Here is a 16,621-nt window from a genome sequence, read left to right as displayed (position 1 = left end):
TAAGTCAACAAAAGGAGTCACTGTGCACTTACTCCTCATGTAGGATCTCTGTCCTTAGTGTGCTGTACATTGAGATTTAATGCTATAACGGGTACTCAAACAGTATATTTCACTTTATGTTTCTGTGTGGGAGCAAACTGTTGAAATCTTTACTTAATGTATGCTAAACTGATCTTCTGTATATAAAGAGAATCGAAAATGAATCTTGATGTGAATGGAAGGGGAGAGGGAGTGGGAGTGGGAAAGGGCAGGGTTGCGGGTGGGAGGGATGTTATGGGGGGAAGCCATTGTAATCCATAAGCTGTACTTTGGAAATTTATATTCATTAAATAAAAGTTTAAAAAAAAGAGGTAAAAAATAGAAAAATACTTTAACACATATTGATGTATTATATGTTTTGTAATGCAGACATAATCTCAAACAGTATACAAATTTATCAATAGAACAAAACTGAGCCTGGAATGAGACCCAAGTACACAAAAGAACTTAATCCTGGAGCTGGTGTCAAGGCATAGCAGGTAATGCCACTGCCTGGGAAATCGACATCCCATATGGGTGCTGGTTTGGGTTCTGGCTGCTCCACTTCCAGTTCAGCTCCCTGCTAATGCACTTGGGAGAGAAGCATAAGATGGCCAAAGTGCTTGAGCCCCTGCACCCATGTAGGCGTCCTGGGAGAAGCTCTTAGTTTCTGGCTTCCAATTGGTGCAGCTCTAGCCATTGTGGTCATTTGAGGAGTGAATCAGTGGAAATAAGACCTCTTTCTTGGCCGGCGCCGCGGCTCACTAGGCTAATCCTCCGCCTTGCGGCACCAGCACACCGGGTTCTAGTCCCAGTCGGAGCACCGGATTCTGTCCCGGTTGCCCCTCTTCCAGGCCAGCTCTCTGCTGTGGCCAGGGAGTGCAGTGGAAGATGGCCCAAGTCCTTGGGCCCTGCACCCCATGGGAGACCAGGATAAGTACCTGGCTCCTGCCATCGGATCGGCGCGGTGCGCTGGTTGCAGCACGCCGGCCGCGGCGGCCATTGGAGGGTGAACCAACGGCAAAAGGAAGACCTTTCTCTCTGTCTCTCTCTCTCACTGTCCACTCCTGCCTGTCAAAAAAAACAAACAAAAACAAAAAACAAAAAAAAAAAAAACCTCTTTCTCTCTCTCTCACTCACTCTGCCTTTCAAATAAATAAATAAAACTTTTTCCTTTTTTTTTTTTTTTTTGTACAGGCAGAGTTTAGACAGTGAGAGAGAGACAGAGAGAAAAGAACTTAATATTTGCCAAGTTTGTGCAGGGAGGGTTTGAGATGATGGAATATAGCATAATAATGATGATGATGGGGGTGGCAATGATGATAATGATGATCATAATAAAAAGTAAGTTAATCTGAGTTATATACCAAGGAGCCATGACATGAATGAGGCTGTGGGCACTTTATTTAGAGTTGATCTCTGGAAAAAGCGAGAGAGCAGGAATTAAGACAAGAAGGAAAAACTCAAAGGAACAAAGGGAGGAAGGAAGGAAGGAAGGAAGGAAGGAAGGGAGATCCCTTAGTAGAGAAAACCCTGAAAATGCAGCATCTTTACTATTCTGCTATAAATCTTACATTTTATGCTACTTTAACATACTATATTGTGAATATAACGATCTACTGCTATGTTTTTATTGCAAATAAAGTCCTCATCCAAATGACTATGACCCCACATCTCCATGAGCGAAATAACCTCTGTGAATTGAACAGTATTGTTAAGTTGCTGAGAACTTCGTTGGTATTTTAGTACTTTTCTTTGGCTTCAATGACCTAATCATAATATAGCAAAAGGCTGTAAATTTTACTTGTAATCATGACATTCTGTGTTTTTATACAATTGTCTTTAAAGCCTGGGTTCTAATGTTTTATGATGTATAAGGAAAATATGTTCCTTACTCGCAACCTGTGTGGAAGAAAATCAACCCACTCTATGAGAATTTATGACATTTTCCTGAAGCACATTAAAGTTTTTGCAAGCATTCAAAAAAAATAAGAAAGGGGGAAAATTCAACTAAAAATGCATCATTGAGGTCACTGCTTCAGGCAATGGGCTCCACCTCTCTGAGACTTGCAGAAAAATGTGTAGAACACCTCACAGAATTGCCCTCCTGAATGACAGGGGAAAGTGAAGCATTCACCCTGCAATCCTAGTACCTCCTTGGATGAGAACTGCCTCAGGTCTTCACAACTCGCCCACTTACAAGGGCTTCAGTGAATGCAGGAAAGCAGAGAGCCTGTGCCCTGAGATAGGGCATTGTCAGCTAAGGTGAGTTCCATGTTACCTGGAACTGTGCAGTATGGCTGTGGCTAAAATCAGAAGCCAGCTTAGGGAATGTTGATGTAGTATGGAAAGCAGAGGCCCACATGCACTGTGATGGAATGGTCAGCCTGGAGAAGGTTTATTTGGTGTTAGTATTGTTTTTTTCATGGCTACCCCATTTCTCAGATGGTATGGTTTCTATCCAGTGAGTGCCATTAGGTCATCTGGATAAACAGCATTGACCATGAATAAAAAGTCCATGTTACAAACCATTGATCTCCATGAGAGATGTTTTCCCAATTCCTAATTCTGATTTTGCAAAGTGATTCCAGGGTTCTTATCGGTTTTTACTTATTGTTGACAGGAGACATTTTGGATAAAACATTTTCCAGATTAATGAAAAATCATGGATATTCAATGTTGGTTTCTTGACTTTCCACTAACACATTAGCATTCCTTAATCATCCTAGGAGAGGGATTCACTGCCACAATCTGAGATAATTTCATGACTGATGAACTTGTTCTCCACTCAGCAGCCAAATTTATGGCAGATTAGAAAAATCTAAGGATGATTTAAATTCAACTTGAAGGAAGGAGAAAACCACTTCCCATGAGCTTTTCAAAGGTCAGCTCACTCTCTTTGAAAGAGAGATAGACTCTAACAAAGTTGGCAGGAGAAGTAAGTTCTAGTGAATACCAGCAAATGCTAGTACATTAATATTCTCTAGAAAATATTATCATTCCAGTGGTGGTTAGTGCAATCATCATGATTTGATTTATCTTCAGTCATGACTGAATTTTGTATATTTCCCAGATTCTGTTGCCAGTTTCTTCACCTGAAATGTTCACATTATTTCTCCATATCTATTTAGAACTCCTCCTTAACATTATTCCTTTAGACAATTTCACTGGTTATTGCCACCAAAGTAATATCTTCCTTGGCTATAGCATAGACTGATTTACCTTAAGTACCTTTCTCATGTGCCACAAACTGCTATACTCAAGACAGATATATAGGGCCGGCGCCGCGGCTCACTAGGCTAATCCTCCGCCTAGCGGCGCCGGCACACCGGGTTCTAGTCCCGGTCGGGGCGCCGGATTCTGTCCTGGTTGCCCCTCTTCCAGGCCAGCCCTCTGCTGTGGCCAGGGAGTGCAGTGGAGGATGGCCCAGGTGCTTGGGCCCTGCACCCCATGGGAGACCAGGAAAAGCACCTGGCTCCTGGCTCCTGCCATCAGATCAGCGCGGTGCGCCGGCCGCAGCGTGCCGGCCGCGGCGGCCATTGGAGGGTGAACCAACGGCAAAAGGAAGACCTTTCTCTCTGTCTCTCTCTCTCACTGTCCACTCTGCCTGTCAAAAAAAAAAAAAAAAAAAAAAAGACAGATATATAAATACTCAGCCTATTTGCCCAGAGTGAGGGCAGCTCTGAAAGGTGGTCTCAACCCTGGAGAATCCCCTGTTAAAACTCAATTACAGGGGCCGGCACAGTGGCTCACTTGGTTAATCCTCCACCTGCGGCGCCCATATCCCATATGGGCGCTGGGTTCTAGCCCCAGTTCCTCCTCTTCCAGTCCAGCTCTCTGCTGTTGCCCAGGAGGGCAGGGGAGGATGGCCCAAATGCTCGGGCACCTGCACCTGCAAGGGAGACCAGGAAGAAGCACCTGGCTCCTGGCTTCGGATCGGTGTAGTTCCGGCCGTGGTGGCCATTCGGGCAGTGAACCAACAGAAGGAAGACCTTTCTCTCTCTCTCTCTCTCTCTCTCTCTCACTGTCTAACTCTCTCTGTCAAATAAAAAAAATTTTAAAAAGCTGCACAAAATTTTCTGCCTTAGAAACTGTTTCCTCTAGAAGTTGATGTCCACAAAAATTCCTTTGTATTAGTCAAGTAATATTGTTCAATGCTTCTATGTTTTTATGAATCATACTTTGAGATAATATTCAAATATTTATTAGGTGCCAAATCTACTCACAGAAAATGAAAGGGAACTGATACATGGAAAGTTTTAATTACCTGAATTTGTCACATTTATTAGCATTATTCATTTTAGCCATAAAAAGCAAAAATCAATGCAAGTATCACAAATCAATACAACCTAACTAGACAGAATTTACTAATAGAATTTTAATTATTAGGTTCAATGAATAATTCATTTTGCTCAAGATTTTTCAAGCTACTCATATGCAAAGACAGGTAAAAATATTTAATCCATAAGCTTCAAAGAATTTAAAATTAGAGAGTGGGCCTTAGGCCTAAAGGGTATATCCTGTGTCTCATATAAGAGTACCTGTGTTTGACACCTGGCTCTGACTTCTCACACCTTTCTACCAACACAGACCAGAAAGCAGCAGTGATTGCTCCAGTAACTGTGTTTCTGCCACCCACATGGGATACCAGGATGGAGTTTCTGGTCCCAACTCCTGGATCCAGCTTTATCCAGCCTTGGTCATCGTGGGCATTTGGAGAGTGAATCTGCAGATGGGAGCTCTCTCTGTTTCTCTCTCTCTCTCATCTCTCTCTGCTTCTCAGATAAATAAAAAAAATTAAAGAGTTTAAAATTGTATAATCAGAGAGTTGAATTACCAGAAGTAATGAATTTATTATAGTTATCTTTGTATAGTTTATTATAGTTATCTCTGTAAGTATTCACTGTGGTTTCTGAAGTCTCTGATGTATTGGTGATGCATTAACTTTGTTAGGAAACACTGTGCTCATGGAAAGTAACACAATAATGTTTTGTTGATTTTAGTCTTGCTTGACAGATGTGTCCTAAATAATATCTCTTACCCTCCATGTCTACCTCCTTCTTTCTTGTACTTCAGTTGTGAGAGATTAAGTGCTATATCTCTGAAACTGGCAAATGGAGAACTGATTTTCTACCCTAGGTGTGATGAGAAGCACTCTCAGGGGATCTGGAAGGTAGAAGGGTGAGCATTTGCATGGGCTAACTTGAGCTCTGGTAAATGGAGGGTGCAGGGGTCCAATTCCATGTTTCCTTGCCACCAGCCTGCAGGGAATGATTTCAGGTAGCAGCAAACTCCCTACCACTGGTTTGTGGCTGCCATGGTGTGACCTTGAAACGGATGTCCAATTGTCTCGCTGACTTCTGCCCCTTTAGCCTTTCCACAGATTTTATAACATCTAATTACATACATTAAACTCCCTGCACTTGAGCTGACTATATAGGTTTCTTGTTTCTTTACTGAAACCAGATATAGCCACTTCCATCAAAACAAACAAAAATATTACATTGGTTTTATTTACACTGTGACTACTTCTGTTGGCATAAATAAGTAAACAAGTGCATTATGTAAGAACTCATCCTTCTTTTGCTGTGTAGAAAGATATTTTCTCTATCAAATCGTGTTTTTGGGGAGATTTCAACAATTTTTTTCTTTAAAACATCCTACTTATATGAGGACAGTGGCTATAGAATAAAAATTGGCCTCAAGATGTTTTCTAAACAAAAGCAATCAAATCCATCCAGTCCAATCCCCTAAACTCATGTACCTGGAGATTTTTGCCCAAGACAGTCACATCCGTGGATGAGGCATTGAAAACGCACACAGAAACTGACAACGCTGAGTCACAGCTCGTCTCCTAAGTCAGAGAACGTGGAGTTTTTCCAAGACTCCAATGAGAGAGTAGCCAAATGGATTTTAGCAAGTGCGATTCTTTTATCTTCCGGAGTTGGAAGTAGAGAGATTGCCCAGATAGCCAGAGAACTCTGAAATTGTGAATGCAGATCCTCTGTGAGAGTCAGCTGAATCCTATGATCCTCTGAATCCTATGCCTGACTCACCTTAGGCAGCCTAGGATAGTGTAGCAGAGGTCTGGCTTAGTAGACAGATAATTAATTGTAGCATAACTGCTGACAAATGCTCAAATGTGAGGCTTGTAACACTGGCAATTAAACTGGTGATATTTTTTACAGATTTATTTAAAATAAGCTAGAGACGATTATAGATTATTTCTATAATATTAACTTTCTCCATGCTACATTTTCCTAAACTTGAATGGGAGAGAAAGCTGAAGTCTAATTTATTAATGATCAAGCAGAACCTATGAGGGGTCTTTGAAGTGTTCATGGGAAATGTGATTTTGAAAAAATGATGCATGAATTTCAAATTTTTACACCAAAATAAACTTATCTAAAAATTTTTTAGCCTTTAAATTTGTTTATCCTGCTATTAGAGGTCTGTAACTCATGATTAGCACATGGGAGATCTCCAGACACCATGATCACAGACATTGTGCTGTCATCAATGGGAGGACAGCAGCAGAGGTGAAAGGCATGGTTTGCAAGACTGTCTTCAGGATGGCAAGTAGAACTGGAGCAGCAGCAGTATCCACTGTCGTATTTGGAGCCTGGCCATCTAGGAAAGCCACTCCACCTGGGTGAAACGTCCATCCAGAGCAGGTACGTGCTGAGAGCTGAGCTGAATATAATCCATTAAGAATCCAGAAAGGACTCTGAGCAGGGAAGGGAGGTACACACAGATTTTAAGTGACACAGGATCACCTCAATGCAGGAAAATGAAACTGAAAAGATCACATTAAATTCGAAGTAAAACATAATATCAGACAATTATAAATTTTTTATTTATTTATTGTCATTTTGTTTGAAAGGCCAAGAAAGAGAGAGGGGGAGAGAGGCAGAAACAGAAGCAGAGATCTTCTGTCTACTAGTTCTCTCCCCCAAATGCTTGCAACAGTCAGGACTGGACCAGGCTGAAGCCAGGAACCCAAAGCTCAATCTAGTTCTCTCGCAGAGATGCTGGGGACCAAAGTACTTGAACTATCATCTCCTGCCTCCTAAGGCCTACATTAGCAGGAAGCTAGACCTGGGAGCACCCCAATACAGGAAAACAGAGTGATGTCAACTACTGCACAAACAACCTATCCCAAACTTACATTTAAATTGAACTTTTCCACAAATTTTTGAAGTACTTTGTTTTTTTAAAAAACTTTTTATTTTTTTGAAAGGCAGAATTAGAGAGAGAGGCAGAGAGATTTTCTATCTGCTAGTTCACTCCTCAAGTGACCACAACAGCTGGTCAAGGGCCAAGAAGCGAGGAGCCAGGAATGCCTTCTGGGTCTCTCATGTGGATGGCAATGGCCCAGGTACTTTGCCATCTTCTAATACTTTTCTTGGTACGTGAGCAGGGAGGTGGGAGTGGAGCAGCTAGAACTGGAACCTGCCCACATATGGGATGTCGGTATTGCAGGTGGCAAGTTAACCTACTATTCCACAATTCCAGCCCCTTGAAGTGCCTTTGAATAGAGTTATTTATGTAGTGGATGGCAAATATGATGTGTGTTATAGGAAAAAGTTTAAAATGATGTATATAGAGATTTAAAAAAATAGTTGATTGAGAAGATCTGGGATTGAATTCACCCCAGTACCACCTTTTATAGGCTGTGAGTCCTTGGGTAAGTTCCTGAACCTTTCTGAGCCCAGGCTTCACAATATACATTATGAAGGGCAATTCCAATGGAATCTAGGCTCCAAAAGGACAAGGATGATTTCTGATTTATTCTCAGTTATAACCCCACAACTAGCATTTAAAACAGCACAGAGTAGGTTTTATACAAATATTCACCATAAATGAATGCATCTCTAACTAGTGTGATCGTGATAAGGATCGAGGAAAACATAGGTGAAGCATGTGGAGCAACAGAAATCCTTGCAGTTTTAACTTACTAATATGAGAACCCCCCCAATTTTTAGTCCTTCTTCCTTTAATTTTTTAAAAAATTTATTTTACTTATTTAAAAGTCAGAATTACAAAGAGGCAGAGGTAGAGGTAGAGGTAGAGGTAGAGAGAGAGAGAGAGAGAGGTCTTCCATCTGATGGATCACTTCCCAGATGGCTGCAACGGCTGGAATTGAATGCCAATCTGAAACCAGGAGCCAGGAGCTTCCTCCAGTCTCCCACACAGGTGCAGGGGCCCAAGAATTTGGGCCATCTTCTACTGCTTTCCCAGGCCATACCAGAGAGCTGGATTGGAAGTGGAACAGCCGGGACTCGAACTGGAAACCATATGAGATACCAACACTGCAGGCAGCAGCCTTACCTGCTACGCCACAATGCTGGCCCCTGCAGTTGTCTTTGAGCTCATCTCCAGGGGAGCAAGCAAGGGTATTCTCTACCTTACAGTTGATCAGAGCCCAGATTGAAGTTTAGAGCTGCACAGATGGTGGCAATATGAATGGAAGTTCTTCCTTGATTTCAAAAAGACAATGGAAGGGCAGGCATTTGGCATAGTGTTTAAGATGCCAGTTTAAAACACTTGTGTCCCATATCAGACTGTCTGGGTCTGCTCCTAATTCCAACTCCCTGTCCATGCAGACCCTGGGAGATGACAAATGATGGCTCAAGTACTTGGATTCCTGCCACCCAATGTATGGGAGATCTGGATGGAATTTTTGACTTCTGGTTGTTGAAAGCATTTGGGAAATGAACCAGCAGATGAGAGCACTCTCTCTTTCTCAAATAAGTAAATTAAATAATTAATAATAATTTTTTAAAGGGAACGGAGAACCATATAGTAAAGAATGTGGGGTCTCAGTATCAACGCAGGAGTCCAAGGCCCTGTTGTGTCAGCCCCAAACTCCTCAGCCTGGTGCTGTTCTTGGCTGCAACAGCAGAGACGCACAAGCAGCCATGGATGCTGGGGTTGTCTCTGAGGAACCTCAGGGAAGGCTACAGTCTGCAAGACCTCTCCCCAGGTAGCTGAAAGAAATTAGTGTTGCTTAGAGGTCCTTCCCTTGGTCCAGGCTAAGCTTGCCATGCCCACTGGCCCATCCCACCCCAGAGAAGTGTGTTTGCTGAGGTATGGAAACAGTCAAGGCCGAAGTCCGTTTGAACTTGAGCTGCTCTTGTGCTTTCTGCCCATCTACTTGTGGCCTCTTATTCCAAATGTGCTGTGACATTCTATCATCCCCTTGATCTGCTGATGAGAGAGTACTGATTGCTCAAATATCATTGTGTTTGCACATGGACAGGAAACCTCATGGGTCTGGGAAGGGATGCAGGCGAGAGCTCTCCCTGAATGGTTGGCTATTACTAAAGGGGCCTCTCCTCTCTGTCTCTGAGGGGCTGTTTTACATCTCCAGGGGTCAGTGGGAATGTGGCTGAACTCTCCTTCTGGAAATACTCCCATCTCTAAATCTTGCTGCTGCAGGTGGGTGTAATTCTGGAAATTTTATAACTTCTCTTTATAAGGAAGTCGCCGAGTTGGAAAGAGATGATGATACAATAAAGGAACTGCAAAAGAAGTTCTCTCCAACTTGTATTTCAAAAGAACTTCCCGTGTCTTGTATTGTTTATTTTCTGTGGCTAAAATAATAAAATGTAATAGAGAAGCAGAGGTGCAGGATTGCAAGCAGTGTTTTTTTTTTTTTTTTTTTTCTAATCTCCTTGCAGAATTCACTAAACCGTTTTAGAATACTTTTGGCTTAATGTTTCTAAAGCGCTTTTGTAATTTTGCTCTCATTTGATTGGCTCTATTATTATTTCATGTTTAACTGACATTGTTGAAAAGGGTAGTTTTCCTGGCTTCATATTTTATCAGGTAGAACTCTGGACTCATGAATGATCAGTGATAGTTTGGAAAGTAAACTCTCTTAGAAATTCAGGGGCCTTCCACTGTGAGGCTGAATGCCTAAAACAAATGCCTTTGATGTTCTTTCAGTGCAAATAACGTGGTCACAATTTGTCCTTCCTCCAAAGATGAGAGGAATGGCCAAAGCCACGAAGGACATAGTCATGCTTCACATTGACTACTACTGATGAGCTTGGCCAAGTGATTTTTGGCAAAGTATAGTAACTCCTTTTAAATACATATTCATAATAAAGTTTGTTTTAATCATCATATTTTTAGTAGAAATTAAATAGTCAGACCAAAAAAACCTTAAAAAGAAAGATAGCAAATTCCTACACACAGCCAATTCTATTGTCATTTACTTTTTGATATCACTTATTAAGTCTATGATGGACAATCATTTACTAAATTCTTTGTTACTTTACAATAGTGTTACAGCTGGCAGGAAGGAAGAGAGGAGAGAAGCACCACCAGCGCCCCCACCCCAGAAAAACAAATTGAAGGCCACTTAATTTAAAAAGCATAAAACAGCTAGATTGTATTTGTATCATTGTGATTGGGAGATATAAAATGTGCTATCTATCTGTTTGTAAAGATGGAAAGTCACACATCTCATCCAAAAAATAAAATAATACAAACAGACTTTAAGTTCATGATATAGTTAAGAGAGTCAAAGTAGAGGGAGGAGAAATAGGGAAGAAGACCACACTCAAGGAGAGATAAAGAGAGTCACCCTAAATAGGGAGAGACACACGGTTATTAACACAGAGAAAAGTATTGTGGATTTTCATAGAGAAAAATACCCTCACTTGTACGCTTTGAGTTTGTGACGCATGAAACCCATGAAGCTGGAGCCATGCTTCCCACAGAAGAACAAACAGTCTTGTCTCTTGAGGCTACGTGCTGGACAACAGGCTGAAATTTAGTCAATAACCAGATTGGCTCCATGGGCCAGTCCTCCCACGTTCCCATTTATTTGGCCAGATTAATAAAGCTGTCTGCTTGCACCAGCTTCCATTAGAGGAGTGCTTACTTTCTCTGCTAATGCCCTCACTTCTCAAACAGAAGGCTAAAATTAATGCTTTTATTTGACAAAAATACAATTGCAATGCTTTTACTTTGAGAACTGGTATGGTTAAAAAGGAAATAAAGGAAGAGAGGCATTTATGAGTTTTACACATATCTTTTTTTTAAATGATCTCACTGAGGATGTAACCTCTGAAAAAAATATCAGAGAGGAAAAGATGAGCAGTGAATGAAGGAAGCCAAGAACAACAGTAGCTCGGCAGGACCACACACCTGAGCACTAGGGAGAACAGAGATGCTCAAAGAATGACCCACAGGACCCAGGCACTGGAGGAGGCAGCCATCGTTGCTTATGGTGTGCTAGCCCTGTATTAGGTCTAATATTTCATAAATAAAATAATTATTTATGTATTTTAAAGAGAGAGAGAGAAAGAGAGAGTGAGCTCACATCCACTGATTCACTTATCAAATGCTTGCAATAACTGGAACAGGGCCAGGCTGAAGCCAGGAGCCAGGAACACTATCCAGGTCTCCTGTGTGGGTGGCAAGGACCCAACTATTTGAGCCATCACCATTGCATCCCAGGGTCAGTATTATTAGGAACCTGAAGTCAGAAGCCAGAGGCAGGTATTAAACTCAGGCATGGTGATGGGACAGGGGATTATTAATGGGGCATATTAACATTTTAAAGTCACATTTTAAAAATACATGTAAATGCAAACCTATAGTAAGTTTATGCCTTTCAGATATTTTTTTGACAAGCAGAGTGGACAGTGAGAGAGAGACAGAGAGAAAGGTGTTCCTTTGCCGTTGGTTCACCCCCCAATGGCTGCTGTGGCCAGCAAGCTGCAACCAGTGCACCGTGCTGATCCGAAGCCAGGAGCGAGGTGCTTCTCGTGGTCTCCCATGCGGGTGCAGGGTCCAAGCATTTGGGCCATCCTCCACTGCACTCCCGGGCCACAGCAGAGAGCTGGACTGGAAGAGGAGCAACTGGGACAGAATCCGCCGCCCTGACTGGGACTAGAACCTGGGTGCCAGCGCCGCAAGTGGAGGATTAGCCTATTGAGCCGCGGCGCCAGCCATTCAGATATTTTTTTTTAAAACAGCTTTACTGAGGTATAGTGTACAAACTATACATAATTTTTTAAAAGATTTACTTTATTATTATTTATTTGAATGGCATAGTTACAGAGAGGCAGAGGCAGAGAGATATCTTCCATCTGCTGGTTCGCTCCACAAATAGCTGCAATGGCTGGAGCTGGGCCAGACTGAAGCCAGGAGCCAGGAGCTTCTCCCTGGTCTCTCAAGTGGGTGCAGGGGCCCAAGCACTTGGGCCATCTTTCACTGCTTTCCCAGGCGCATTAGCAGGGAACTGGATCAGAAGTGGAACACCCGGGACCTGAACCGGCACCCATATGAGATGCTAGTGCTGCAGTTGATGGCTTTACCTGCTATACCACAGTGCCGGCTCCAAACTATCCATATGTAAAGTGAGAATTTACACCACTCATTCAAAATGATGAACATACTCATCACCCTCAGAAGTTTCTTTGCACCACTTAATAAACCCTCCCTCCAACACCTCCCACTTCCATTCATGCAACTGTTAAGGTAGCTAAGTAGACGTTAGTCTATTTGTGTAAGGCGCAGAAGAAAATGGGCAATTTTCTTGCAGAAATTTCTGTGTGGTGGGGTGATGAAAACTATACAAGCAAACCAGCAATTACATATCTAAAGTATTGCTTTTGCTCAATAACTTTGTTAGATAGGTCTTTTGTATGGTTAAATGAGAAAAGAAATGTAGAAGCAACCAGCATTTATATATCAAAAGTCTTGTCATTATTCAGTATCCTGTCTAGGTGGGTCACAGACCTCCCCTTACATGTAGCTTAGGGGAATCTCTTCTGCACTACACCAAAGAGGCTATTAGGTCCATTATGAAGCTTGTCTTTCAGGTATATTCCTCTTCATTAAACTTTGCTTCAGTATGCACATGTCATTCTGTGGCTGTGCCTTTACACTTCTTCATAATGACACAATGAACTAAGTGGCTAGGAACAGCTATCCACCCCCACTTCACAACCACTAATCTGCTTTTTTTCCATATATATTAATTTTTATTTCTTAGAACTTCACAAAATTGGAATAACACAGGATGTTCCCCTGTCCTCTGCACCCTTCACCTCCCCTTCCCCGCCTCCCTTTTCCTTTCTCCCTCTTTGCTGACTTCTTTAACTCAGCATAAATATTTTGAGATTTCATTCATGTTGTAGCATATATCAATAGTTAATTCATTTTCATTACTGAATAGCACCCCATCGTATGGATAGATAACAATCAGTTTATGCATTCTTCTGTTGATGGAAATTTGAGTTGTTTCCACCTTTTGGTCATTATAAAGCTAACATGGCACATTTGGGTGTGACATATATTTTCATTTCTCTTGAGTAAGTATCTAGAAGTGTGAGGCACTAGATGGACTAATAGGTAGTTAGGTCAGGTGCCTGTCAGAATAAGAAAAGAGGCAGACTCCCTTTAAGGTTGGATGAAGTGCTCACTTCTTTCCAGAGACTGCCTTTAGAAACAGTTAGTTTTATCATGAGAATTGGCTAGACAGGATTACAAATTCCAGCCCTCAGATGGGATTTATCCCTGCCTCTGATTGGGTGTTATCTCAGCCCTCTGATGGGTTATTATTCCAGTCTCCTGATTGGTTGCTATTCTAGCCCTCTGATTGGTTGTTAGCTGTTATTATGTTCCTCCCCTGATTGGATAAATCTAGGTAGCCACTATTGTGCATAAAAAAGCCAGTACCTGCAGGCTTCCCAGCTTTCTCCATAGAGCCTTCCTCCTGACTGCTGTGACAGGAAGTTTCTCACTTTCAATAAATCTCGCTTTGCTCACCGTCCCTGTCTCATGGAAATTCTTCTTTGACATGTAACAAGAACTGTGATTTGCTTCATCATCCCATAATAGAAGGACTAAACAACATGATAGGTATATGTTTGACAATTTATGAAACTACTTTATTGTTTTCCACAGTAGTTGGACCATTTTACATTCCCAGTAATGTGGAAGAGGTCAGCTATGCCATCAGTGTGTGGCATTGTCAGTTTTATCAATTTTAACCAATCTAATGTATGTGTAGTGATATCTCATTGTAATGAGGGATGGGGTGCATATACCACATTGCTTGATTTGAAGGAATGTTACACATGAAAGAATTTATGCAGGTGTTTCAGAGGAACTTACGGGGAAAATAAAGTTAAACCCAAATATATTCACTACTGTGGAATGGAAGAACAGAATCTCATGGTTATGAGCTTCAGTCTCTCCCAAGGTGCATAGGTCAAAGACAGACTCTGCAGTACCAGTTTCCAAGTCTCCCATTGTATGTAACTTTGTTATAGTGATCACTCATTTAATGGATTTCACCTGCTCATTCAAGTAATGAAGCTCCATAAAGCCCCATAAGAAGGAGTCTACTTTTTTCAGTGTGTATTTTATGCAGTTCCAGTAGCGACTGATTCATGCTTTTCTTCAAGTATAATATTCACTCATTTGCATTCACTCTAGCAGTGGCCATGGTGTGGTTTCTTGATAGCCAGAAAGAAGATTTGGCCACTTTTTTGGTGCAACTTCATCAGTTTCTCAAACCCTCCCCTTGTGAGATTGCTGAAGAAAGTGTTTGGCAAATCCACATCATCATGATCAAGGTACTAATGGACATGAACAGGTAGAGGTAGGAAGTGAAGGACTCCAGGTTGATCTTGTGGTTGATGACTACCTTCAAGTCCTCAGGTAGTTCTCATGCACCTCCAAAGTCATGGCAAGTGGCAGGGACCTTAGGCCTGTCCAAGAGATCTGTATGGAAGTGTTGAGAAAGATGGCTCTTAGCAATATACTGCTGGGGTCAGAGTTGGGGAGAGAGGAAAGCTGGATTTCATAGTAGCATAGTTGAATTAGGAAGTCATAATGACCTCTATGAGCAAACTCTGTCCTATCTCACTGTGGTTTTAATGTGCATTTCCCACAGGATATTAAACATCCTTTCTTCTGCTTCTTTGCTATCCATGTATCTTCTTAAATGCAGTGACTGTGCAAAACTTTAGTCCATTTATAGAAATGTGTCCTTTCTGAATATTGAATTGTCAGAATTTTTATATGTTACAGATGCATATTGGTGTTTTATCAGTTGTATGCTTGGCAAAGACTTTCTCAAAGTCTTGTTTTCATTTTTAGCAGTGAATTTTCAAAGAAAAATGATTTTTTAAGAAGTTCAATTTTTAAAAATATTTATTTATTTGAAAGTCAGAGTTACAGAGAGAGGAGAGACAGAGAGAGAGATATCTTCCATCCTCTGGTTCATTCCCCAAATGGCCATAATGGCTGGGGCTGGGAGGCAAAAGCCAGGAGCAAGGCACTACTTCCAGGTTTCCCACATGGGCAGCAGGGGCCCAAGTACTGGAGGCATCTTCTGTGCCTTTCCCAGGTGCACAAACAGGGAGCTGGATTGGAAGTGGAGCACCTGGGACTCGAATTGGCACACATACGGGGTGTGGGCATCCCAGGCAGCAGCGTTATCTGATACACCATAACACTGGCCCCAAAATTTCATTAAGTTTCTCTTTTCTGTATTGTGCTTTTGGTGTTGTATTTTTACCCAGCCCAAGATCACAGAGAAATTCCTCTGTTTCATTCTAGAATTTGATACAGTTTTGCATTTGGGCTTTTGACTCATTTTGAGATACTTTTTGTATATGGCATGACTTATGGATCAAAATGTACTTATTTATTTACTGCATATGGCTATCTTTTGTTGAAAAGACTTCTTTTACCATATAATGAATTTTCTAAAATATTTTTGTTCCATTATTCTATTCTCTCTCTTTGCAGAAACATCATACTATCAATTACTACATCTTTGCTGTAAATTTTAAAATCATATGTTAGCCCTCTAACTTCATATTTAACTATTCTAGTAGATTCAGAAATCTTAAAGCCTATAAAAATCAAAAACTAGTGTTTCCTCCCAATTATGATGATGCTGTAATCTTTAATCAGAAATTATATTTAGGGGACCCCATAGTGACACATCAGGTTAAACTTCCTCCTGCAATGTTGGTGTACCATATCCAAGCAGCAGTTTAAGTCCCTGCTACTCTGATTCCAATCTAGCTCCCTGCTAACGCCCCCATGAAAACAACAGAAGTTCGTCCAACTTCTGGGCCCCTGTCATCCTCATGGGAGACCTAGATGGAGTTCAGGATCCTGGCTTTGACCTGGTCCATCGTAGGCTATTGCCACCATTATAGAAGTGAACCAGTGGATGGAAGATCTCTGACTCTCTCTCTGCCTTTCCTTCTCTTCCTGTCACTCTGCTTTTCAAATAAAAATAAAAATAATAAAAATCTTTAAAACAGAACAAATTACACTTAAAGATAGCTGGGCACATACAAAATGATGTCATCTATATAGTAGTTATACTGCCCCATATCCAGAGCTATGCTATTACACAAGCCCTATCAGCAGTCTCCAAGAAACCATTTTCCTTTAGCTTTATTTGTATTCCAAGTCGAAAGATACTGTATTCAGAGTCCTGAAATTGCTTGGAGATGTTATCATTAAAGCACTGTTAGTATAGTTTAAAAATTTATGAAAGTCTAGAAAGAAACCAAAATAGCAGAGTTTATCCCAAATTCACTAACTTTACAAA

The 16,621-nt window shown here is 41.3% G+C and overlaps 1 long non-coding RNA gene across 2 annotated transcripts in view; it reads left to right on the top strand.

The window, feature by feature from the left end:
- Positions 1-6,579: 6,579 nt before the first annotated feature.
- LOC138849730 (uncharacterized) overlaps positions 6,580-16,621 on the top strand; it is a 48,660-nt gene continuing 38,618 nt past the window's right edge. For both annotated transcript variants that reach the window (XR_011388863.1, XR_011388862.1), the window contains exon 1: positions 6,580-6,692. This is a non-coding gene — a long non-coding RNA (uncharacterized lncRNA). The remainder of the gene's footprint in view (positions 6,693-16,621) is intronic.

The sequence above is a fragment of the Oryctolagus cuniculus genome, chromosome 5, assembly GCF_964237555.1.
Source record: "Oryctolagus cuniculus chromosome 5, mOryCun1.1, whole genome shotgun sequence".
In the NCBI taxonomy this organism is placed as follows: domain Eukaryota; kingdom Metazoa; phylum Chordata; class Mammalia; order Lagomorpha; family Leporidae; genus Oryctolagus; species Oryctolagus cuniculus.
The sequence above is the reverse complement of the archived record's forward strand: the minus strand, read 5'-3'. Positions and strand labels throughout refer to the sequence as shown.